This window comes from Phascolarctos cinereus, unplaced genomic scaffold (assembly GCF_003287225.1).
Source record: "Phascolarctos cinereus isolate Bilbo 61053 unplaced genomic scaffold, phaCin_HiC Scaffold_7;HRSCAF=346, whole genome shotgun sequence".
NCBI lineage: Eukaryota > Metazoa > Chordata > Mammalia > Diprotodontia > Phascolarctidae > Phascolarctos > Phascolarctos cinereus.
Window position 1 is genome coordinate 55759876 of NW_027556180.1, and position 24911 is coordinate 55784786.

At 39.7% G+C, this 24911-nt stretch overlaps 1 protein-coding gene and 1 non-coding gene across 2 annotated transcripts in view; one reads left to right on the forward strand and one right to left on the reverse strand.

The window, feature by feature from the left end:
- The window catches only part of DNER (delta/notch like EGF repeat containing), a 340534-nt gene that overhangs the window by 64102 nt on the left and 251521 nt on the right, over positions 1-24911 (forward strand).
- On the reverse strand, positions 19316-19418 carry LOC144454930 (U6 spliceosomal RNA). The gene has a single exon (XR_013483477.1). It is a non-coding gene; the product is annotated as a U6 spliceosomal RNA (small nuclear RNA).

Here is a 24911-nt window from a genome sequence, read left to right on the forward strand (position 1 = left end):
TTCATTGTTCTCTGTGCAGTAAGAAGGAAAACAAGGCACTATGGTCAAACCAAAAATTGTAACCCATGGAAGCCAAATACAGAACTTTTCTTTTGTGTCTGAGCTGAAAACACAGGGATCAAAGGAATGTGAATAAAATGACTGTCTAATCATGGGTAAGTTATTTAATCTCCCTAGACCTCAGTTGGCTTATCTGTAAAAATCAAGGGAATGAACACTATTATCTCAGCCACTTAGCTCCATCTTGACTCCTCCCTCCCCTGTGTCCTCCATTTGCAGGCAGTCACCAAGTTCTGTAGGCACGATAAATACATCTGTGCTATCCTTCCCATTGATACTTCTGTTACTACTGCCATCACTACCATCATCCTATTGCTGGCCTCCTTTGCTCTTGCCTAGACTCTTGTAATATCCTGCTGAATGGTTTCTTTGCATCCATTTTCTCCTTCTTCTAATCCATCTTGAATGCCTCTGCCATATTCATCTTCCTAATACACTGTGCATTCATTAGTCAATTCTATTGTCATTCTCCTGCTCAGAAACATTCAGTGGTTTTTCTGTTGTCTTTTTGATAAAATACAGACCCTTAATCTTGTATTTAATATCTTCACAATTTGGTTCCATTCTACCCTATCCTTTATTATTGCCCTTAATGCTATTTGCTTTCCAGACAAATTGGCTATTTATCTTATCTTGGATTCATCTAGGTCTCTTCCATTTTTCTACCTATACGCATTCCTTTTCCCCACATCAGGAATTTAGCCTTCTCACTATGCTTGTATGTAGTAGGTGCTTAATAAATGTTTGTTGTATTGAATCTACTAGATGATCTCTAAGGTTTCTTCTAGCTCCAACATTTGGTGATCTAAGATTATTTTATGGAAATAGAAACTAGAAGCAGGGGAAGGAAACAGGCCAAGATAAGCTCTTGCAATAGAAAACGTGAACAATTATAGAAGAGCATGGGTGTACTTTTTGTTCTAGCAGGTTAGTGAACTTTCACTTTTGCATTCATGGCGTATAGTGGAGGTTGGCTACATTCCATTGAACAATCTTTTATGAAGTATCTGTAGTGTGCAATTCCCCATGATAGGTGGGAGGGATAGTTATTTTCAAGGAACTTATAGTGTGGCAGAGATGGGGATGATGGTTGAGACTAATTCACGTCGATATTTCAATGGATCTTTGACCTCATCAGTATAGGAACTTCTTTTAGTGGTGTGGAATGCAACCTGTTTGCATTTTCTCATCCTGTGCTGATCTTGTTCATGTCCTCCAGTAAATATTCCATAGAAGGCCAACTCTTTATGCTGGGTTCCTTTTCTAGGTCTTTACAATTCTGGGCATATTGATCTGTTCATCTGTCATCCATCACCTCAACAAGGGGTCCATTGACCATGCTAGAGGCCTTCTTTACTTTCTCTCAACATTGTGAGGCTACCAGTGCATTACTCTGACTGTTCATCTGTCATCCCTTGTTCTTGCCCAGCCCTTCTCTATTTGTCATACAGTTCTTTAATGATATCCTTTGGTCCCATTCTTCTTCAGAGTTCCTCATTGGTTATAGCCTGCTCATGTCCATCGTGCTCCTTTCCATTGTCTTTTGCATGAGGCTCATCTTTAGTTCTTTGGAATCAGTAGCATTTTAGGTTTTGCTGCCATGTAGCAAATCTGGTAAAAATGTTCGTATTGAAAAGATAGGCCTTTGTTCTTATAGGAAGCTTAGGATTAGTAAAAATGTGTTGCAATTTCACCAAAGCAATCCAACCTGCTCTATTCCTTTTCAACTCTGGGTATACCTCATTGTTCATCTCTATTGTCTGCACCAGATCTATATCTATTTTATATCTGTACCTATACTTCTATCCATCCATCCATCATCCATCCATCCATCCATCCATCCATCCATCCATCCATCTATCTATCCATCTATCCATCCATCCATCTATCTATCTATCTATCTATCTATCTATCTATCTATCTATCTATCTATCTATCTATCTACTGCTTGACAAGTTCTATAAGTTGTTTGTTCAGAAGCATGTTTGAAATGTGGACATTATATATTCTTCATTCGTTTTGTCTTTCCTGTGTGAATGGAAAGACCAAAGTCCTGTAAGTGATCACAGATATCTTCCAGGAGGCTCTATAATGATCTGGGGCTTTAACCAATAATGATGTTATCTCTAAACAGGAGCTTGTGGAAGCTCCTTCCCTCCACCAGGAACCTTTCCTGAGCCTAAACTCTGTGCTGGATCTCTTTTATCACTCTGGTGAACAGATATGTTCCAGTTTTATACCCGTGCCGTGGGTCATTATCATAAGGTCCTTAAGTACAATATTCTGTTGTTACAACTTTCAATGACTGTTGAATGATCTTGATACAGTATATCTTGTAAAAGAGCCCATAAGGTACCATTTTGTTCTATTGAGTTGGGAGCTTTTTGATAATCAATAAACAGTAAGCTTGAGGTGGCACAGTGGCTAGAGCACTGGGCTGGCAATCAGGAAGACTCATCTTTTGGGATTCAAAGCTCAGATACAAGCTATGTGATTTTGGGCAAACAAATTCACTCTGTTTACCTCAATTTCCTTATCTATGAAATGAGCTGGAGAAGGAAATGGCAGACCACTCCAGTATCTTTGCTATGAAAACCCCAAATGGGGTCTTGAAGAGCTGGACGTGACTGAAACGACCGAACAAGGACAAACAGTAAGTTCAGTGGGATCTTATATTCCCTGTATCTTTCAGTCAAGTGTGAGATGATGATGATATGGTCCACTGTGCAATGGACAATGACTTTTTGCAAAAGCCTGCTTATACCATGCTAATATACTCATCAAGGAAGCCCTCAATTCATATATTGATGACTCAGAAATATTTTATATAAATGGGAAAGTAAACATATAAATTGGTGATTGATGTTTCTTTGTTTCCCACTCCCCCACCCCTTTTGGAATCAATAGTGAGGTCTGGGATTCTTTCCATTTCTTTGATATCACCCTCCTTTAGATACTTTGTGAAATGGTTCCTTAGTCCCTCATGGGTGTATCACTTCCAGCATATATCTCCTTCCTATATATTTGATCCAGGCAGGCTTTCTTCATCTTTGTCTCCTTCAGGGCCATTTCTACTTCTATAAACACTTGAGGGACTGTTATATTAAAGACCAAGTATAATAGTTTCATCCTTAATAGAGAAAGTAGTTGTAATAATTTTTGCAAGTCTTCTGCATTTTTATTTTTCTTGTAGTTATTTTTTCATTTTTTATCCTTGAATGCCCTTGGGATGACTTTGCTTAGTTGGATGTTTCTTTAGATTGGTTTTTACCCTCCACTACTTCTTTTTGCTATATGAAATAATCATCCATCACTGTTTTGGGGTTGACACTGGGGAGAAAGAGAAAAAAATTTCCCCTAACATTCATTAGGGGAAATAGCCAGCAAACATATAATTAAATACAAAATATATATACAATGATTTGGTGATAGGAACACTAGGAATTAGGTAGCTTATCCACCTGGTTGTAGCACTTAAACTGGGATTTGAGGGCAGCTAGGAATTCTAAGAGACAGAGGTACATCTCAGGCATGGTAGAGGCTGGAGGCAGATGGACAGCTTGTACAAAAATGCAAGGTCAGGAGATGGAATGTCATGTAGGCTGAAAGGAAGAAGGCCATTTGCATTGGAACACAGACTGTAGGAAGAGTAGTGGTGTGTAGTAAGTGGGGGCAGCCTGGCTGGAGTGAGGCTGTGAAGAGGTTCCTACAGTGAACAGAGGAATTCACATTTTATCCTAGAGGCAGTTGGTAGCTATTGGACCTTTTGGAGCAGGGGGGAGGGTGATACAGTTAGCTGCCTGTGATTCGGTGTCTTTTTATTGCTGGTTGAGTCATGTGTAATTCTGAATCTTTTAGAGATTGTTACTGTAATTCACAGCAGATAGCATCCCTAGGAGAACATCACCATTAAAAAGGATGGGTCTTTGTCTCAAAGAGCAGCTTGAGAACGTAGTGAGTGCTATGCATCTCCCTAAGTGTAATCTATTCATTCTTTTTCTCTTGTTCATTTCTTATCCCAGTTCAGTGAAACAGATACAAATACCCAGAGAGCTCTGCTACTCCAGGAATCCAGGGTTTCAGCAGTATGGCTCCTGCCCCACTGGAGAAGATCACTGCATTTCCAAGCTTTAGTAGATAGGGCCCAGAACATTGAGTAGCCAACTTCGTGGTGATGAACCACTCTGAACTTTTCTGGTTGTTAGACTACAGACTTGCTGTCTAGACAATGTTGAAGGCAATAGTTGAAGAGGAGAACCAAAGGAATCCATATTGATAGTCTCCTTTTTAGTAAAATATGTAGCATAGTTATCTGCTGAGAAGGATGGAGGTAGCAGTGGAATTTGGTGTTTGAGGTTAATAGAGAAATTTGCAGTGGTGGCTGTGGTGAATGTGATGGAGAGTCAGTCAGAGAGGAATAAAAATATGCCCATGCAGCAGTGAGGGCCCAGTTGAAGGCAGATAGCATGAATTTATTGTGGACCAAGGATATGATATTGCCAAAGGGAATTCCTGGGTGATGAAACTCCCTCTACTAGTACAGGTCAGCATTTATATTGGTATTTGAAATCTAAGCTGCTGAGACTTGTCTGGAGTAATAGGATATTAAGTGACTTGCTCAGGGTCACACAACCAGTGTACGTATCAGAGACAGGTCTTGAGCTCAAGACTTCCTGGGTTTGAGGCCATGCTCATCGGTGGACCCTGTCAGTTCAGTTGTGTGTCTTTTAGTTGGAGGGAAAGAAGGTGGAGGGAAGGAACTTTTGTGGGTCCTAAGCCCAACTTGGAGTCTTATCCTTCAGAAACCAATCAGAAATCTTGCAGGAATAAATAAATCGGGACATGGACTTCAGTGATTTTTATGTAGAATGTCTGCATGTATACTGGTAATGTTCCCTTATGATAACCATTGGCTGTCTCAGTAAAAAACATAGCAAATGCTCCCACTATGGTCATTATTGAGCACATAAGGGAGCTTTTCATAATGAGATGACTTGATACATCGAGCCATTTATATCTAATTGTCAGGTTGTCATTTAGTCATTTTAGTCATGTCTAATTCTTCATAACCCCATTTGGTTTTGTTTTTTTTTTTTGCAAAGATATTGGAGTGCTTTGCCATTTCCTTCTCCAGCTTATTTTACAGATGAAGAAATTGAGGCACACAGGGTTAAGTGACTTGCCCAGGGTCACAGCTAGTAAGTGTCTAAGGCTGAATTTGAAGTCAAGGAGACTCATCTTCCTGACTCCAGGCCTGGAACTCTATCCACTGTGCCACCTAGTTGTACCATCTAGCTGTCTAACTTGCTATTAAAATGACTAGGAGTTACTTCTTTATCCATTTCTTTGTCTATGCTAGATTGACCACATTATAGTTTAGTATAATAATCACATTAAGACCATAAAAAATCACTAAATCATCAATTAATTATTAGTGTTCCATCCTTGAAATATTCTTCTGGACCTAAGTCTCTACCTTGACGTTCTTTGGTTAGTTGTGAGGACTACTTTAAGTTTCTCTCCTATCTCTGTCTTGCTCTTCGAGGCTTCCAAAGTTTTTGTGTCATAAAGAGGCCTGGCCAAGATTTTTGCCTTAGACTTGGTAGAGTATCCAACTTATGGCTTCCCATCTGGCCAGATGATCCTTTCCCCCCATTTCCTGTCAATACTTGCCTTTGTTTTCCCTTAGCCCTGTACCTTGTATTGAACAAAAGTAGACATGCTTGTCTGTGGGACACAGGTTAAGTATTATGGGGGCCAGTTCAAATTTATCTTTTTCCACAGGGCAGGAACAGGTTGTATGTGAATGGCCAAAATTTTGCAGAATAGGAAACTTTGGTTTGATCAGTGGAAGACATAAGCTATTCAGTTCATGTAAGTGCAGCTCTCTAAAACAGCTTCAAAAGGGCCAGATGTCATTTCTGGCCTTCCTTTGTGTAGAAGTATTGCTTTCCCCCCTACACACTGAAGATGGAGGATGTGAACTCAAAATCATTAGTCATGACTAAGTTCGATTGCTTGTGACAAAGACCATGGTACTGCGTTAATGTTACCTGAATAATGGGAACAGCATGCACTCCAGAATGCCTCCCTTTTAGAGTCTCTGGGTTTCCAGTTGGGCTGTAGAGCTCTAAAGTCATATTAATTTTGAAAAATTTGATCCTTGGTGAAGTGTTCAGCACCACTTACCAACTATGAATTATTGAGGCTGAATCCCCCTTAGTTTTTTGGAGAGGAATTTAATCAAGTAAGGAAATATGAGAAGCAGAAATGTTTCCTTTCTAGCAGTTGAGACTGATGAGGAATGATTGCTATCCCAGAAACCATCGAATCGTGAAATCCCAAGGCTGGAAGGTGCTTGGAGATCATCTAGTCCAAACTGCTCCTCTTACAAATGAGGAAACTGAGAAGTCTGGTGACTCACTGAAGGTCACATAATTAGTGAGTGGCAAACCTGAGACCTGAACATTCAGCCCCAGTGCCCTTTTCACTAAGCCATCTTCTCTTTTTTTTCTTTTTAAACATTTATTTATTTTTAGTTTTCAACATTCAGTTCCATAAGATTTTGAGTTCCAAATTTTCTCTCCATCTCTCCCTGCCCCCCACCCCAAGACAGCATGCAATTTGCTATAGTAAGCCATCTTCTTTTGTGGTTTGCTGCTGTTGCTAGTGGCCTATACAAGCAAAGACTTGAGATGAGAGTGATCATCCCCCCCGGATATGCTCAAGAAACTGCTGTGTGCAGTAATGGTGAGAACCTCAGCAACATCTGCAGGGAGAAACCTTTTGACCACAAGAATTGATTCCCACCAAGAACACAGCTAACTTGGCCACCAGCAGGTGATTGCCTAAATTGTTGTGTTTTCTCTTCCAGCATTGTTTTCCTTTCTGATCCAGGCTGGAACATGTTTTCTCTGAACCATGTGCATTTAGGCACTTTAGGAAAAGCTTAATTGTGCTTTTTGTATCGTCCTTACATTTCTACCAGGATGTCTAAGAGATGCAACAAAGATTGCTGACCATGAACATGTTCTTCCTACCCCTTCCATCCCCCCACTGCACTAATTCCCTTCCTCAGAAAACCCCAAACAATTTACACCCCAATCCATACACTAACGACCTTATTATATTTAACAAGTCATATAGACCATACCTGTGACTTTAAGCACAAATTTCATTTATATGCTAGGATGTTGCTTCAGTGAATCACAGAGAGGCAGTTTAGTATCATGAACAGAGTGCTGGAATCAGTGTCAGGAGGCCCTGCACTTGAACTTTAGCCTTGTTATGTAATAGTCACATGACAGCAAGCAAGTCACATAACCTCTCATAGTTTCCTCATCTGTAAAATGAGCGTAAAAATACTTATATTACCTACCTCACAGGGTCATTGTAAGGAAAGTGACCCACAAACCATAAAGCACTTAATAAATATAGGTTATTATCACTTGGTACCTGTTCTCCCTGCAGAAAACACTTTGGTGTTAATTCTTCAAAGATTCATGATTTCCTTCAGAATAACAATAACTTATTCACATAATGCAGCAAGGTTTGCAAAGTGCTTTCTTTATGTGTATTATCTACTTTAACAGAGACTGCAACTCCTGTGTGCCTTAGTCAATGGTCTTTGGGGTTGACTAGAGTTGGAAAATCCATTAACTTACAGACTTCTTAAACTTAACTGGGCTGGTTCTTGGAAAAATGGACACCTGGCCTATTCCCTGGTATGTGTTCCAAGTTCCAAGCTCTCCAGCTTGGCAAGACCTGTCAGAGCTTGTACCTTGTGGCCATAACTATTGAGAATCTGAGGTCACTTCCGTGGTACAGTGGGACATGAGATGAAACATTAGTGGTGGGTTATGATGACTAGCAAGTGGCACCTTTGGTTCAGAAAATGGCCACAGAAGTGCATCTTGCTAGTTTAGGGATGTCCGAGTCTGGATGGAGAGGGTAAAGGCAATCCTACCCTCTTTGTCTTGGTCATGGGGGAGTGGGGTTTATAGACTGACTTGGAGATGATGCTTCAGACTTCTTTTTAAATTAGCAATTAATAGAACTTTCTCATGCACACTTGTGCCTTCTTGAGTCATTGACCAACCAACTGAAGGAAAAGTTCTTTGTCCCCAGTATGACTTGGTGATCGCTTTCATGAGGCAGCCAGTGACGGCTGTGGCAAGATCACAGGACTTGAAACTTGGAACATCTTCCTTTGAGTTTTGCTTCAGGTATTTACTAGTTGTGTGATCCCAGGCAAGATATTCCATTCCCCTCAGCCTCAGTTTCCTCATCTGTAAAATGAGAGAGCTAGGTTTCCAACTCTAGTTGCTTCCAGTCAGAAACTTTAGGCTTCTAGGGATGATCATAGTCAAGATGTCACCCTCCTGATGTCATGGGTCCTCGTCAAGAATGAAGGACAATGGACAACAGTAACAACAGCAATCGTACTGACAACTGCACATGCTTTGGGTAGGGATGTCCCTCATTCCCTGAGAATTCTGGAGCTGAGGAGTCTATCACTTTTTGGTTTGGTTGCAAGGGTTTGGGGGTGGAAGTGGGAAGGAAGCAATGAGACCCCACTGGATACCTCTCAGTGGTTCTCAGCTCACATCAACGTAGATTCTTGTCACCCTCTATGAGGAGCTCAGGGAGACCAGACACCTAACATTTCTTCCACTTTTACTTCTCAGGAGACAGAAATAGTTGTAACTTGCCACCTCAAACACAGATATTGTTACAGCTATCAGCCTGCAGGTACACTAGCTATGCAGATGTGGAAATCACAATCCCAGCTTGGCTGGAAATTTCTCACTCTCTGTGGCAAGCACCAATGAGCATCAGCAGCATCTTTAAAGATGAGAGATACCAAGGTGTTTCCAAGGTTTGGTGGAAAGGACTAATGTGGACTGATGGAAATGTGAGCTGCTGTGCCCAGCAAGACACAAGTCTAAAATTAGCATGCTCAGGCTCCCAGACTGCGGTCAGGGGATCAGATTTCTAAACGTTTCAGGAGAAAAGGTCCTGTGTTAGCAATTGCACTAATCATCTCCAGCCCCACTCATTAACATACTACTCATGTCTTCCTCTCTTGATCTGCTCCTTTGTACCATGAGAACAGTGTTTCCTGGCTTCTTTCCATCTGGCCTAATAAACAATAGCCTTTGTAACCAATGAAAAAATCCACAGCAGGTGAAGGCCTATTTGTAGGACTGCTGAAACCTCAGTGTTGATTACTGTATTTTCACACCTAGAGCATGCTCAAGTCCTTAAGTTGAAATATTGATTTCTATGTGCCCCTCCCACTTGCTGTGTTCTTCCCAGATTGTGATTCCCCCCTCTCTTTCACACTGTTCTCACCCAACCCTTTCTGGGTGAATTACTTAGGCACATGATAAAGAGAAAGGCATGAGAAACAGCATCAGACCAAGGGAGGGTTGGCAGCAGCTCTCGGGTGTAATATACAGTGAGGTGCAATGAAAGACAAATTATGGCTAGCATTTATATAGTGCATTAAGATTTGCAAAGTACTTTACAGATATTATCTCACTTAAAACTGGGATCAAATGGGAAGAAGGTATTATAATTGCCCCATTTTGCAGATGAAGAAAGTGACTTTTCCAGGGTCACCCAGCTAGTAATTATTTGAGGCAGGATATGAACCCAGGACTACCTAACACCAAGCCTGGGACTCTAGTCCTACCCATCTACTACATCTTAGGGTTTAGAGGAGGAAGGAAACTTTGAGGTCATTTAATCCCCCCTCCCATTTTACAAATGGGGAAACAGAGACTCCTCAGAAAGGAAATGACTCACTGAAGATCACACACAAATGGGAAGCAGAAGAGTTAGAATAAGAACTCTCATGTCTCCAGACTACTAAACCAGGCCCTTCCCCATGATACTGTGCTGCCTCTGTCATATTTCTAGATGAAGAAGCTCAGGCTACCCTAGGTTGTGATCTGTCCAAGGTTAGACAGGTAGCAATGTCAGTATTTCAGCTCAGATCCTTTGATTCCAAATTGGGTTTCTATCTCCTATACTTTTTACTGTAACTTTATAAAAAAAAGTACATATTTTTGATGCCAGAAAATTCTGTTCTCTGTGGCATGTGGGTATTTTGTGATGTCAGGTTGCATATGTTACAAACGGAAGCTCCAAGCTTCTGGCAGACAGGAATACATGGGAGAATTCAGTTTTCAAAAGCTTGCCCAGGATGCACAAATGCCTTATTTTAGCTCTTCTATGAAGTCATTCTTTGGGCCACTTCACTGCTCACTGGAGAGGCAGAGTGACGGTGTGAAAGAACATTGGTCTTGGAGTAACCTTACTAGCTGTGACCATAGGCAAGTGACTTTACTTCTGAGCCTCAGTTTCCTCATCCATAAAATGGGGGATAATAATACTTTACCTACCTGATGGGTTTGTTGTGAACAAAGTAGATCTATGGTCCTTGTTGGTTTGGGCACTCACTCCAATGGTGCAGAATGTAGCTAGTGATTCTTCTTTGTGGGCTTTCCTGAATCCTCTACAGGTGGTCAACCCAATGTACTTCGGGGCTTAGAGACCTTCCTCATCTGGGACATGTGAACAGTTCAATAGTTTTTAAGAAACTTATTGATCTTTTTTTTACCCCATTATACATTTCCTGTTGCCCCTCCAAAAAGGCACCATATCTAACAAAGAATAAGGAAGGGAAACAGTTTGTTGAAAGTTTAAGCAAAAGTAATCAAAACATTAACCAAGTCTGATATATTCAGTGTTATGTACCCATAGTCTCTTGATTCTGAAAGGAAGAGAGGAAGGTGCATTCAGCAGGAGCTTAATGAATGCTTGTTGATTTGACTTCTATCTCTGGGCCAAGACTTGGTCGTTATTATTTCCCAGCGTTTGATTTTGATTTTCCCCCCTCCGAATCTAGTATTCTTTCCATTGTACTGTATATGTTCATCCAATATGGTTTCCTTTGGGAAAGTAATGCAGATGGGAAGTTTTGCTGCCCTGTTTGTGCTATGCCTTACTCCCTACAATGTCCTAACGTGGGTGGCAGTATTATTAAACTTCATAATTCATTTCAACAAACATTTATTAAGCACCTACAATGAAAAGGCACTGGATTAGGCTTGGAGATGCAAAAGGAAAAACAAAATCACCCCCTTCTTCAAGATAGCTTCCACTCTTCTCTTAGTGGGTATAAGTGTGCATGGATAGGTAAATAAGAAGTTTTAAGAGACTTGAATTCTCTTTGATTGAAATTTTGAGTATTTTTATACACGGGTTAGGAAGTAAACCATTAGAACAGTGTTCTATGAAATGAAGGCCATGATCTGATCTCACAGGGTGCTGCATGATCAACTAATCAGAAGGTGGGAAGATGAGCTTATCTCCACTACCACAATGCCTACCTTTGTCCCTCAATACTCTATCCTCTCCTGCTGGGCAAATTTCCAACCTCTGTCTTTCTGAGTGGGGCATCCCCTCTGCTATAGATCTCCCCTATGGAGCAGGGGCAATGACTGCAAAGAACTCCACTTTCACCCTTTACATTTTAGGTAGGACAGAGTGAGTTGTATAAGATGAGCAAGCATGGATGGATTTTGATCTCCATCATAGATATTATGTTATTATATTTCTTTCCCAAAGCCATTCCTCTCCTCTTCACTCTCAAAGATACTCCGTTCTCTTAGTCCCCCATGTTCACAGTCTCTGCTCCTCATCCTTTCTCCCCCCCCATATCCAATCAGTTGCTAAACCTTCATCGCCAACAGTTCTCCAATCTCTTCCCTTCTCACTACTCGCACAGGCACCACCCTAGTTCAGGATCTCATCACCTCTTGCCTGACTCATAATACCCAACTGGTCTCCCTGCCTCATCTCTTCCCCTCTAATCCATCCTTCTCTTAGCTGTCAAAGGGATTTTACTAAACCTCGGGTCTTACCATGTCTCATCTTCCTTACTGACTTTAGATCAAATATTATTTTATCTTCATCTCATCCTTTAAAAATTTATATCTTGTTTAAGTTTTAGAAGGGATATTATTTATACAGTAATACACGTATACAATTTTGTAAAAAAATATAGTTGTGTCCTAATTTTTTTATGTGATTAATAATGTTTGGAGACAGAGGGTAGGCATTCTCTACTCTCCTTATCTTTGTCCTGGCCAGCTGCTTTCTTATTCATACCAGCCACCATGTCTTTCAGCTTTCAACCCTTTCATCACTACAACTTCCACCAGGAGATTTTGCTGTCTTGGTTAGCTACTGCCTCTCTTGGCCCACTGTTTTAGGAAAGCCAGGGCACTTTACTTCTTACTCTCTAGCCATCTCCTCCCTAGTCATACCCTTTTCTTGCCTCCTTCCCTCCTCTTCCTTCCCCACCATGATCAAATCAACTCTGCCACTCTTTCTGGATGGACAATGTCAGTCTCCTTTCCTGTGACCACATTCATCTTGTCTCTACTTTTTTGGACTAAAGTGTCCCTTCCTGGCTACCACTCCCTTTTTGAGGGTAGAGACTGTCTTTATCTTTTTGTTTATATGCCCAGGACTTAGCACAGTGCTTTGGACATAGTAAATACTATATACATTTTTTTTTCATTCATTCAGTCATTAATTTGCTTTGTGTAGTACAGTGCTTACTAAGGGATGGTGTTGATGGACTAGGGTTGGAGTTCTTTCAGTATTTCTTTTCCTTAGAAGAAATAAGGAGAGAGAGAAAAGTTGAGTATAAAGACCACAGATTTGGGAAATTTTCATTCATTATGTTGAAATCTTTAAATATGAACCCTACTTGATAACCAAATTGCTATTGTCTTGAAGATAATTTCCCTTTGTTCTCAAATAAATTTATTTGATTTAGAATTCAATGCTGTATTTTAGAAGCCTAAGAGAAACTTACCTATTATAGGAGGGAGATATTTACTATGTAACTATAATAGCATATTTCCTTTTCCTCCCCCAGAATTCTTTTAAAATTACCTTTTGATGTACAGCTTGTATTCATTTTTACCTAGAAACTAAAGGGTTGGTTCCCATGGTGATGACTGAATACAACAGTATCCTCTCTTGGATTGCTGCATATTGTAAAGGGCTCCTGCCCTGTTGCCTGCTAGCTCCTCACTAGCTTCCATTCATGGAAGGACTCGAAAGTGTCAGTGATCTGTCAAATTTAATGAATGCAGAACAGTGTATGTTTCATTTGTGGGTATTGGCTTCCCAACATAGGTTAAGGAAACATTGGCTCTGGGTAGGAGGAATTTTATGGCTGATTGTAAGTGTGTTCTAAAGAGGGGAGGATTTTACATATTATTAAATCAGTTCGTAATCATGAGCGTGAAGACTGGGAGTTTTATGGGAGGAGGGTACCTGCTGTTGGATGGTACTCCTTTTAGTCTCTATTTACTTCAAAGCATTTGATAGCAGACGGCTCATGGCTGACCAGAGCACAGGCCTAGAGAGAGTTGGCATTTCATGTCTATTATAACATCATTCTAATGATCATAATAGGTATGTATTTTTCTTAAGACTCTTAGTGCTCCAAGCAGGCACAGAACATTTCCAAGAGGTAGCATTTCTGCTTCCCAGAATTATCCAGGCAAAAATGGCTCAGCCACTAATACGTCCATTTTGCAGAGATGGCATGAAAGGAAGAAGGGACGGAGAAGAGTAGGAAGGATCATCTTGGACATGCTTTCCTTGCTGCAATTATGGGGAATAATCAAAGCTCCTTATTAATTCAAAGTTGGTAATAGTAGCTAGCATTTACATAGTGCTTTAATGTTTGCAAAGAAGTGTACTAATATCATTTCATTTTGTCTTTACAACAACCCTAGTAGGTAGGTACTATTATTATCTTCATCTCTGCAGATGAGAAAACTGAGGCAAAGAGAGATTAAGTGACTTGCTATTGGTCACATGCTAGTAAATGTCCGAGGCTGGATTTGAACCCAGATCATCCTGACTCCAGGTCCAGTGCTCTATCCCTTGTACTACTAGCTGCCTCTAATCCAAATACCTTTTAAAAAATAGCTTCAAAAATGCAATGTGATAGCTGAAATAAGCAGGAAAGGCACTGTTGCCATTGTTTAAATAAATATAGGATAATTTTGAATTTTAAGCTATTTGTAAATAATGTATCCCTTACATTGTTGTTCAGTCATTTCAGTTATGTGTGACTCTTTGTGACCCCTTGTGTGGTTTTCATGGCAAAGATACTGGAGTGGTTTGCCATTTCCTTCTCTAGCTCATTTTACAGATGAGGAAATTGAGGCAAACAGTTAAGTGACTTGTCCAGGGTCACAGAGCTAATGTGTGTCTGAGGCTAGATTTGAACTTAGGAAGATGAGTCCTCTGGTACTCCATCTGCTGCATCATCTAGCTGCCCACTACTGAGGTACGTATATGCTTATGTAGGCAGATGGAAATGATTTAATTCTCAACCCTGGGAATGGGTACTAGCGGAGAATTGTATGAGTAAAGCTCTGAAAAGGAGAGTGTATTTTCCCTGTTTTTGCAAAGTCTGTTGAAAGTTGTTTTAAAATTTGGTCCGTGTGTGCTGTTTCGAGTCCCTCTCCTTCCAGGTTGCATAATAAGTATTTGACAGGTGTATAATACACCTTTTTTGTAATTCCAGGTTGGTTCACTCAGCCCTGCTCCTGAGGGTGCCATTCATTCCACAACTGCACAAATATGCAGGATGCACTTGGTTGGCATCAGCAAAATGTGACCACAGTTTATGCTTATTTAACTGATTAATTTTGTTACTTTGGATTCTGAATTAAACTGTGAAAGCTTCATCTATTTTGGTTGGGAGGCCATCTGTGTGTGTTTTTAAAACATTCTCAAGTGTTGATTTGGATTCTTGGAGCTTATCAGGTGATACTTTGTGATCATTGCCATGGATTTGTCTCCTTTGCAACCCCCACAATAAGCTGGCATGTGCGTGTGTGTGTGTGTGTGTGTGTGTGTGTAATTGTTTAGTCATCAGAACTTAACTTGAAGGATATTGGGATATGAAAGTCTAGAACACTATTAGGAGACCATTGAATAGGTACCATTCAACTTCCTTTCACAATTATCCTGTGATAGGTAGGAAGGAATAATCAGAGTCTGGGTACCTTGCCAGTCTCACCTAGAAGGTCAGCAACAGAGATAGGAGCATCTTACATTTGATTGGTGCTTTGTAGTTGACAATCAACTTTCACACATCTTATTCTCCTTAGGAGAACTCTGTGAGGTGGAGTTACAGGCAATGTCTCCATTTTACAAATAAGGAAACTAAGGCTCTAAGAAATTAAATGTCTTGAGCAAGGTCAAATAGCTAGGGGAGTTATGGTTTAGTAGAATGATTTCTGAATTCAGAGTCAGGATGCTTGTGTTTGAATTCTGACTCTAATACTTAATGACTATATTGCTATGGAAAAACTTATGCCCTGAGCCTCCCAATTTTTGGTTCAATGAATATGATTATCATATACACATACCTATTTGGGAAACCTAGAAGATCTAAGTATTATTATCCCCATCTTACATATAAGGAAATTGATGCTTTGAGAAGTTTTCATTTATCCCAGTTTGCACAGCTAGGAACCTTTCCACTCAAATATGTTTGTTTCTGTTGAGTATATCAACATCCTTCTGGTTACCCAGATTTACAACCCTAGATTCATCCTTAGCTTTCTCCCTTACCCACCATACCCAATTGATTTACAAGCCTGATTCTGTTTCCTCACATCTGAATATTCTCCCTCTCTTCATTCATGTGGCCAATATAATCAACCTTACTTTAGGGCCTTATAACCTCTTACCTGGACTATTATAATAGCCTCCTAACTTATCCCTCACTTCTCCAATCCATCTTCCACAGAACTGTTTAATTTTTCAGCATAGATAGGACCACATCATGCACTTATTTAAGAAGCTTCAATGGCTCTCAATTGTACTGATAATAAAATATAAATTATTCATCTTGGAATTTAAAGGACTCCAGCCTACCTTTCCAGGCTTTCTTCCCATCACTGCCCTTTCCACATTCTATGTTCTCAGCCAAATTGGCCTACTTGAGATTTCCTGAGCTTGACTTTATCCCATTTTTTGGCCCCATTCATTTACACAAACTGTCTCTCATGCCTGGGATATACTCTTTCCTCACCTCCATGGTTCAGGACCCTTAGTTTCCTTTAAAGATCAGCATAGTGCCCCCCTTTACAGAAATCCTCTCTGACTTCTGCCACTTGTTAATACTATCTCCTTCCCCAAATTATCTGGTGTTTACTCATCTGTTTATGTGCTGTACCCCACAGTAGACTATAATTTCTTGAGGGTAGAGATTGATATGTGAACCTGGGAAAGCCTCTTGACCTACCTGGGCCTCAGTTTCCTCATCCGTAAAATGAAAGGGTTGGATCTGTGTTCCATTGTAGCTCTTTGACCCCATGTGGTTGTCTTTGCATCTTTAGCACCTTTGGTGGTTTCCTACACCCAGTTGGCACTAAATAAATGCTGGTTGAAATGGATTCAAGTGTCAGTTTGGTCTGAAATCCAGGGCCCTGATTCCAAGTGCAGTGATCTTTCTAAATGCTTATTGTGTTGAACTAAACTAAACTTCACAATCCACCATGTTGCCCCTATGCTGGTGTGGATATGAGATTGATGCAGTGTCCGTGTCAGGAAGAAATCCTTTCACTATTCTTGTTAGCAGCTGGACACTATCCGTTTTGTATCTTTGAGTTTAAAAAGATGAGTGGATACCTTGGAATGAGAGGTTTAGGCTTGAGGTATAGGGCAAATTCTTAACTCTTTCTTTAAAGGACTACCAGGGAATTTCTTTCTCTGAAGAGTTTAACAAACCAAATCCTTAGAAAACCATTTGTCCTGCATAATTTAAGTATCACTGGATTGCAAGCAGAGGGTTGGATTAGATGATCTCTGGAGGATTCCCAAGATCAAATTCAATGACTTAGTCATTGATTAGGGGAAGAGACATACAGCTGTATGTCTACAGACCTGCAGCTTAGAGGTCAGCTACGTTGTCCTTGTAATAAATTTCAACCAGAAAATTTTTGTCATGTGTTGAATTTTCTAAAGCCCCTGATCTTGGGAAAGCTTGACTTTCACTCTGAATTAACAACCCCATCACAGCTCTCACTTGCTCTCCTTCCATGGTCTGGAATCTTTGATTGGAGATGGTGTTAGGATACAAAGGCTCAGTGCCTTAGAGCAGGGACACTTTCTAGTGTTGGAGAAGAAAAATTCCCCCTGGGGAAGGCTTTCTGGAAGTAGAAATGCAAATATCTGTTATGATCAAGAAAGAGAATTTCAGGAAATTGTAGCAATTTCTGTGAGATGTTCTACACAATTTCCCAGATCCATCCTTGGGACATATGGCAGCCCATTACTGGGAAAACACATTAAAGAAGAGGAAGCCAATGATACATTTCAGCAAGGAAGATGAAAAGCCATAGCAATGGGGACTTTGAACCTTTCTGATTGGTTCCTCAGTGGTGTCCTTTTGATTCTGACTTCCTTGTTTTCATTCTCTGCTGCCTCTCAAACCTGGTGCTGGACTACCAAGGGTTTGTGTGCAGGTGGTGTCTGGCTTTCCCTCTGGGGAAATACAGATTTCATGGTATGATGTGCTCTAAAAATCAGTATTCCACCAGAGGGAGCTGACTAGTACGCTTGTGTCCTTGACTGAAAGGAAAAGTCCTTTATTCCCAATGTGGTCCCATTATAGAAAGAAAAGAAAACATTCCAGAAAAAAAACACCTTCATTTTTTTCTTCTTCTTTCCATTTTTGGATTATTTTTTCACTTGTATGAGATGAATGCTCTTAGAATATATGTCTGTTGCCTTATTCTGGTGTTACATTTATTTATTTAATTTTATTCTTCTATTCTCTCTCTCTCTCTCTCTCTCTCTCTCTCTCTCTCTCTCTCTCTCTCTCTCTCTCTCTCCCCCAACCCCAGTAGTTTTAGAAAACTGCTGGTAAAACCAGACTCAGTTCTTTAAAACTGTCTGTTTTCCATTAAGGGAACAGATATGCCACCCTTTCTTCAGCCATTGTAACAAGGACTTGGAGCCATGGTGACAAAAGTGAATTATCTATAGATTCACCTATCTAGAAAGTAGCCCAAAATGATAAAGTCAGAAGAAAGGACTCCAAGTAACCCAAAATGGAGAATATATCCATTATCTTCATAGAGGAGGCCTTCACAACCTCTCTCAGACCTTATTTACTCCTATTTGACACCCAGTTCTGAGAAGCTTAATTATTTAGTTTTCTAGTCCACAGTTGATGAAAAAGGGAGATTCTAGAGGGAGATAAGAATTATCAACTGATGGTCTGACGTTGAGGAAGGAGAGAGGACAGTCTATAAATAGCAGATCAAGAACTCATGAACATAGCAGTTGCTTTTCAGCATATGGGGCTAATGGCCTTGTTCACCCTTAAAACCCTTTAGAATATACTGCATCATAGTGAATGCTCATAATGATTAGTTGAAGTCATCAAGAAATAGTTGAAATTTTTTCAGGAGCTACTGGATTTTTGAACTAATTCTGGGAAAAAAAATGTTTGGGATAAAAACAATCTGTATTTAAAGGGAAAAGCTTCTGTTTTTATCTGAGAAAATTCATGTATATGGAATAGCCATGGCACTGGATAAGTGAGTTTAGTTGAGTTTAGAGTCATCTGAACTCATCTTGAGTCTTGGTATCCTTTATTGATGTTTATTTATTTGCTTATGTGGTACATAGAAATTTGGAGGTCACTTGAGTCCAACTGCAATTCTCACAGAGGATTCTGAGGTGCTAGAGCAAGACTAAATCTCCCCTCAGAATTACAGAGGTGCCCTTAAGCAGTTAGAAGTGATTCTCTAATTACATCGGATCTGGTCCCTGCCAGTGATCTTCCTTCCCAAAATTATTAGTTAAGAACCATTTTAGTCAGCCGACCACATGTAGTGTTTATCTGTCTGTCTGTCTGTCTGTCTGTCTGTCTATCTATCTATCTATCTATCTATCTTTAACCTGTTTCTCTATCATTTGTCATCTACTTTTTATAATGTGTCATCTGTTTTTCTATCATCTATTTTTCTATCATTTGTCTCCTGTTTTCTATCACTTGCCATCTATTTTTCTATGATCTATGATGTGTTTTCTATTATTTATCATTTATTGTCCATTTTCTATTATCTATCAGTTGTTCTACCTATTATTTATCTACCCATCAATCATCTATTTTTCTATGAACTATTTTTAAAATATGGAATTTTCTGTCACTTTGCATGTCATTCTTGGGAAGGGGTCATGCTATTCCTCTTTCTGTCATTCCAATTGGAATATATGGAACATATAGCTTTTAGAGATATTTTTTAGCTTTCAGAAAGGAATATTTCCTAAGACATTACCATTAGAACAGTTGCTATCAACAGACCCTTAAACATCTGTGACGCACTTTCCCACAAGTACAAAGAGAGTCCTGGGGAAAATGGGCTCAAGGTTAGAGATCATATGTAGCAAAGAGGTAACTCGTAGCCCCTGCTTGCTGGAAGTCCTTTTCTGTAATTTGTGGGGTGCTTGAGAGGTTCCCCTTAGTCTGGGCTTTTTAGAGAGCCATGAGTCCACATCCAGTAGGTTCTTGGCTCCCAATTCAGAGAGTGCCTTCTATTATCTGGTACATTACAAAGACACTGGTGGGAAGATGAGAAGTCCAAAATTCTCTGGACCCTTTAAAGCTTACACGGTCCTTCTTTGGCCAAAGGAGGGTGGGGAAAGAAAGCTGGCCAAGGCTAACCTTTCCTTTTCCCCTAGGCAGTTCCTCCTCAGGGTTTTTACTGGAAAGCTAGGCTTGGTCCAATGTTTCAGATGACTCCATTTCTAAACTAGCTTCATAATTTATCGAAAAACCCTGGATCATGACCAAGTTTCCTGGGACTCTCGAAGCACTTGTTCTAGTGCAATGTCATTTCCAGTTCCAAGTACTCTTAGTATTTGATCTAAAGCCTATGACTGAGATTGATTGAAAGGGCTTCCCCCCTCCCCGCTTCTAAGTGGGGTGGGGTGGCTGGATTGAGTATATCAATCAACTCCACTCTTACATTTAAAACCCTGGTGAAATAGATGCCTTTCTCTTTCTTGGAGGGAGAACTAAATTCAATTCAATCAGCTTTAATTAAGTGCCTTTTGTGTGCTTGGCATTGTACTAAGTCCTGGTGCTATAAAAACAAGATGTAAACAGTTTCTGTCCTTAATGCCTTCCATTGGTAAGAAGCCAAGAGAGAAAATGGCACATCTAAAGTTCCACTCTAAAGTATAGTATTTAGACCCTAATGTCAATATTGTCTCTTCTGATAACGCACCCCTTTGTCACCAGAAAAGTAATTGATTGATCAGAGTAATCTTTCTTGAATGTACACTTTGGGGAGAGAGACCTGGGTAGGGAAACCCGCCCCCCTTCCCCCCAAACCAAAGGACAGAGGCCCATAGAGGGGGAAACCTGTGTGTCACATACATAGGATCACGGGATTTCTGTCTGAAAGAGACCTTAGAGATCACCTAGTCCAAGCCTTTTATTTTGTAGTGAGTCAGTCAGTCAACAAACAATTATTAAGGCCTGCTATGTGCCAGGCACTGTGCTAAGTGCTCATTAGATTAGCTAACTTTCACGTAGCACTTTCAGGTTTGCAAAGCACTTTCTGTATCTCATTGGATCTTCACAACAACTGTGGGAGGCAGGTGCTATCATTATCCCCATTTCACAGATATTGAAACTAAGACTGAAAGAGGGTCACCCCGCTGAGGCAGAATTCAAACTCAGGTCTTCCTGATTCTCAGTCCAGCAATCTTAGCCACTTTGCCACCTAGCTGCCTCCATTGAAGCACCTGTTTTCTGTTTTTAAGTTAGTGTTCATTTAAACACATGGAGGCATGCAAATATAATCCCCTTTAGCCTGGTGTCTAGGATTTTTGTTTTTGTTTTTTAATATTTTGATAACTGTTTAAAAATATTATTGGTTTTCTTTGTAATCCTGTGTTTTTATTTTATGTAATTAAATATTATTCTAAGGAGTCCACAGATTTCACTAGATAGTCAAAGTGGTCCATGACACAAAATTAATACACGCCCTTTCTCCAGAGAATAAAATATTTCCCCTTTTTTAGAAACAGGAGAAAAAAAGTGGCTACAGAGAGATAAGCGCACTAATATATTGTTGGTAAAGCTGTAAATTGGTCCCACTATTCTGGAAAGCAATTTGGAACTATTCCCTAAAAGTTACTAAATTGTGTATATCCTTTGATACTACTAGTCCTATATCACAAAGAGATCAAAGAAAAATATGACTCATTTGTATAAAAATATTTATAGCAGCTCTTTTCATAATAGCAAAAAATCTCTGGAAACTAAAGGTTGGGGGTGCCCATCTATTCAAGAATGGCTAGTTTTGTTATTTTGAAATAAACATCTAATTTGCTTTTATTATGGAGTTAAAGAATGATGAAATAGACAGTTACAGAGAAAACTAGAACTTGTATGAACTGATGTAGAGTAAAGTGATTAGAACCAGGAAAAAAAGTTATACAATAACAATAACATTGTAAACAAAAAACAATTTTGAATGGTTTTAGAATTCTGATTAGTGCAATGGCAAAACAGAATTCCAGAGGACCAGTGATGCCAATCTCCTGACAAAGTGGTAATGAACCCAAAATTCAGAAGGAAATATGCATTTTTGGTCATAGTTTTACTTGACTGTGAATATTTATTGTGAGGGTTCCCCCCCCTTTTTTTAATTTGGTGGGAGAGAGAGTATGTGCTTATTAAAAAGAAATAGAAGAAATAGGAAAAATAAAATGACTACTTCAAACTGCTTAGGGATTCCAATGATGCTTATGGCAAAAACAAGATTTTCTTCTAATTTATTCTCTTTCTAGTCTTGAGTGATGAGACTATAGCTTGAATTAGAATAATACACAGGAACTTTATGGAAAGGTGGAACTAGAAAGGGCATTAAACAGAATCTATTTTAACTGTTTCATTTTTTAGATGAGAAACCCAAGGGGAATTCACATGCCTGTCATCACAGACCTATTACCTAGCAGCCTCAGTCCTGTAAACTACTGCTCCTGACTCCATCACATGAATATGTGTCCCAGGGTGCTGTAATGGAAAAAGTATTTGACTTGGTATCAGTGAAAACTTGGGTGTGGGTTCAATCTCTTAGTACCTCTAATGTTGGGTAAATCATTTATCTCTCTGAATCTTTTTCTTCATCTGGAAAATGGGGACAAAAACATCTGTATTATCTACAGTAAAAATATGTGGTGTTATTATTTTTTAGTTTCAATATTAATTTTTGAATTTTGAATTCCAAATTCTCTTCCTTCCCCTAACCCCTCCCAAACTCACTGAGAAGGTAAGCAATATGATACCCATCATACATATGAACTCATGCAAGACATATTTCCATATTATCCATGTCCTAGTGTTGTTATGAGGATCAAAGGCTTTATAAATATAATTTCTCATTATTGTGGATAATAATTCCTCCAGTCCTGCAGATTGCAACCCATTAGTGGTTCTTGGACTGTGTGACTTTTGTCTGAGACTTTCCAGAAATCTTCATAGGGGGTCTGCCCAATATGCCATGAACCTTCTTGATCTTGTGTATTTACAAAAAGGGCGCACAGGATGTCTGTCTGTCACTTATCTTTCTTTTCACCTCCTTTTTTGGTCATGCATTTTCTTTGATCATACCTTTTCTCATTATTGTTATGTGTCTGAACCTGTGATCTCGTGAGTATAGGCAACTCCCAATGTCAAACTCCTTCCACCAATGCAGATTGCTAATGCCTCTGTAATTGATGGGATAGTTTTAGGAAACTGCTAGGGCATTTGTGACTTGCCCATGGTCACATACTGTTGTGTCAGAGACAGCTCTTAAACATAGATCTTCCTAACTCCAAGACTGGCCTTCTAGCCTGTATCCCATTTTGCATCTCTTATTATTAGCACCCCTACCCAATCACAGCCTGACCTAGGGTAGCATTGAATTTAGTATGAGGTGGGTCTTGCCAAATGGAGTCCAGTATTATGAGGAATGAATACCCTTTTGTATGATCCAATCTCATTTATATTATACTAGACTTGGTTCCCCTGAACAAGACGTGGGCAGGCTTGGATTATAGAGTGCTTTTCTTATATTACACTAGGGCCTTTTAACCTTTTTTGTGCCCCAAACTCCTTTGATGGCTTGGTAAAGCTTATGGACAACTTGTCAGAATAATGTTTTTTTAAATACACAAAATAAAAGATGTAGGATTATAGAGGAAACCAAAAGTTAATAAAAATAAAGATGTATTTTCCCCATCCCAGGCCACAGAGCCCCTAAAATCTATCCATAGAAAGATTGGATCCCAGGTTCAGAACCCCTGCCTGACACAGCTAGTGAGCTCTGGAGAGTTTTTCAGGAATGGATTTTATTTTTTTCTCTTACTCTGAACACATTTATTGAAAGAAAAAGATCTCCAACATCTGAATCCTTAGAGCATGTTTAGAAGTCAGTTTATTCTCTCTTCTCTTTCTCATAACTAAGAAAAAGTAAATCGGCATTAAACATTGATGTGTTATGTGACTTGTTTCCAGAAATTATCATAAATATTTGACAGTTCCTCATGTAGGCTGCCTCCTTCCATGTGGCAAGAATAGGAAAGAAAGGGATCTGGGGAGAACCATCAGAAAAAAATGAACCGTAATACTTTGCTATTCATGTGCCAGCTGATAATAATATTTTGCTAACTATTCAAACATCTTCAGCTCGTTTGGCATACTTCTGTGTTAATTCTTTCAACAACGCTATAGCTCTGTGAGTGGGAAGGGGTATATTATGTAGCAATACTGAAACATGCATATGAGAGCTTGAAGCAGACTCGAGGACTGTCACCTTATAATTTTCGATGGCATCAGCTGCTCTGTGTGATAGCACACCTGAGCCCACGTTATGCCCTTACAATTTCTGTCCTGTGACCTTCAAAAACTGCCTCTTCATGGTGCTTCACATTTAAAAGGACTTTGGGGAAAATATCTCCCTGCTTTCTGACAACAAAGGGAGCTGACAGTAGTGTTCTTGTTTGTTAATAGCTATCTGAAGGGGAAAACCTCCCTTGCTAAGATTTCTGCTTCCCAGAGAGGGCTTCCTGCAGGTTTGCTTCAAGGGTACACTGGTATTGCCTCTCACTATAAAAGTATTTGGATAGTTGGGGTCCAGATTTAGATAGAAGATGACATTCTTATGTTTCTTTTGTGTTATTTGGGAGTGTGAAGAGAATTTGCAGGTGGAGTTAGTGAATCAAATTCAGGAATTATTTGCTCTGCTCCTACAACAGGCAAAGTGCTCTTCTAGACATTAGGGGACAGATAAAGATGAATAATTCAATTAATTTCCATTCACCAAGTGTTTATTAACCATTCACTATGTGTCAAGCACTGTGCTGGTAGACAGAGCACTGGACTTGAGGTCAGAAAGGTTTAGAGAGGTTTAGAGAGATTCATGACTTTCCCATGGTTACACAGCTAGTAACTGTCAGGAACAAGATTTGGACAATGTCTTGCTAATTCCAAGTCTACCACACCATACTATTTTCCATAAAACCTAGATCCTGGGGTTGACAGTTCATAATAGATCTAGGGAGAGAAGATTGAGACATGAAAGAGTTAAATAAGAATACTTCAATGTTTCGGAATGATCTGAGATTATTTTGGTGTGTCTTCTTTCTGCTGCCACAGATTTTGCAACCCTTCCTTACCATAGTAGATGGATTGGAAAAGCTGCTGGTCCTAAGATCAGAATGAGAAA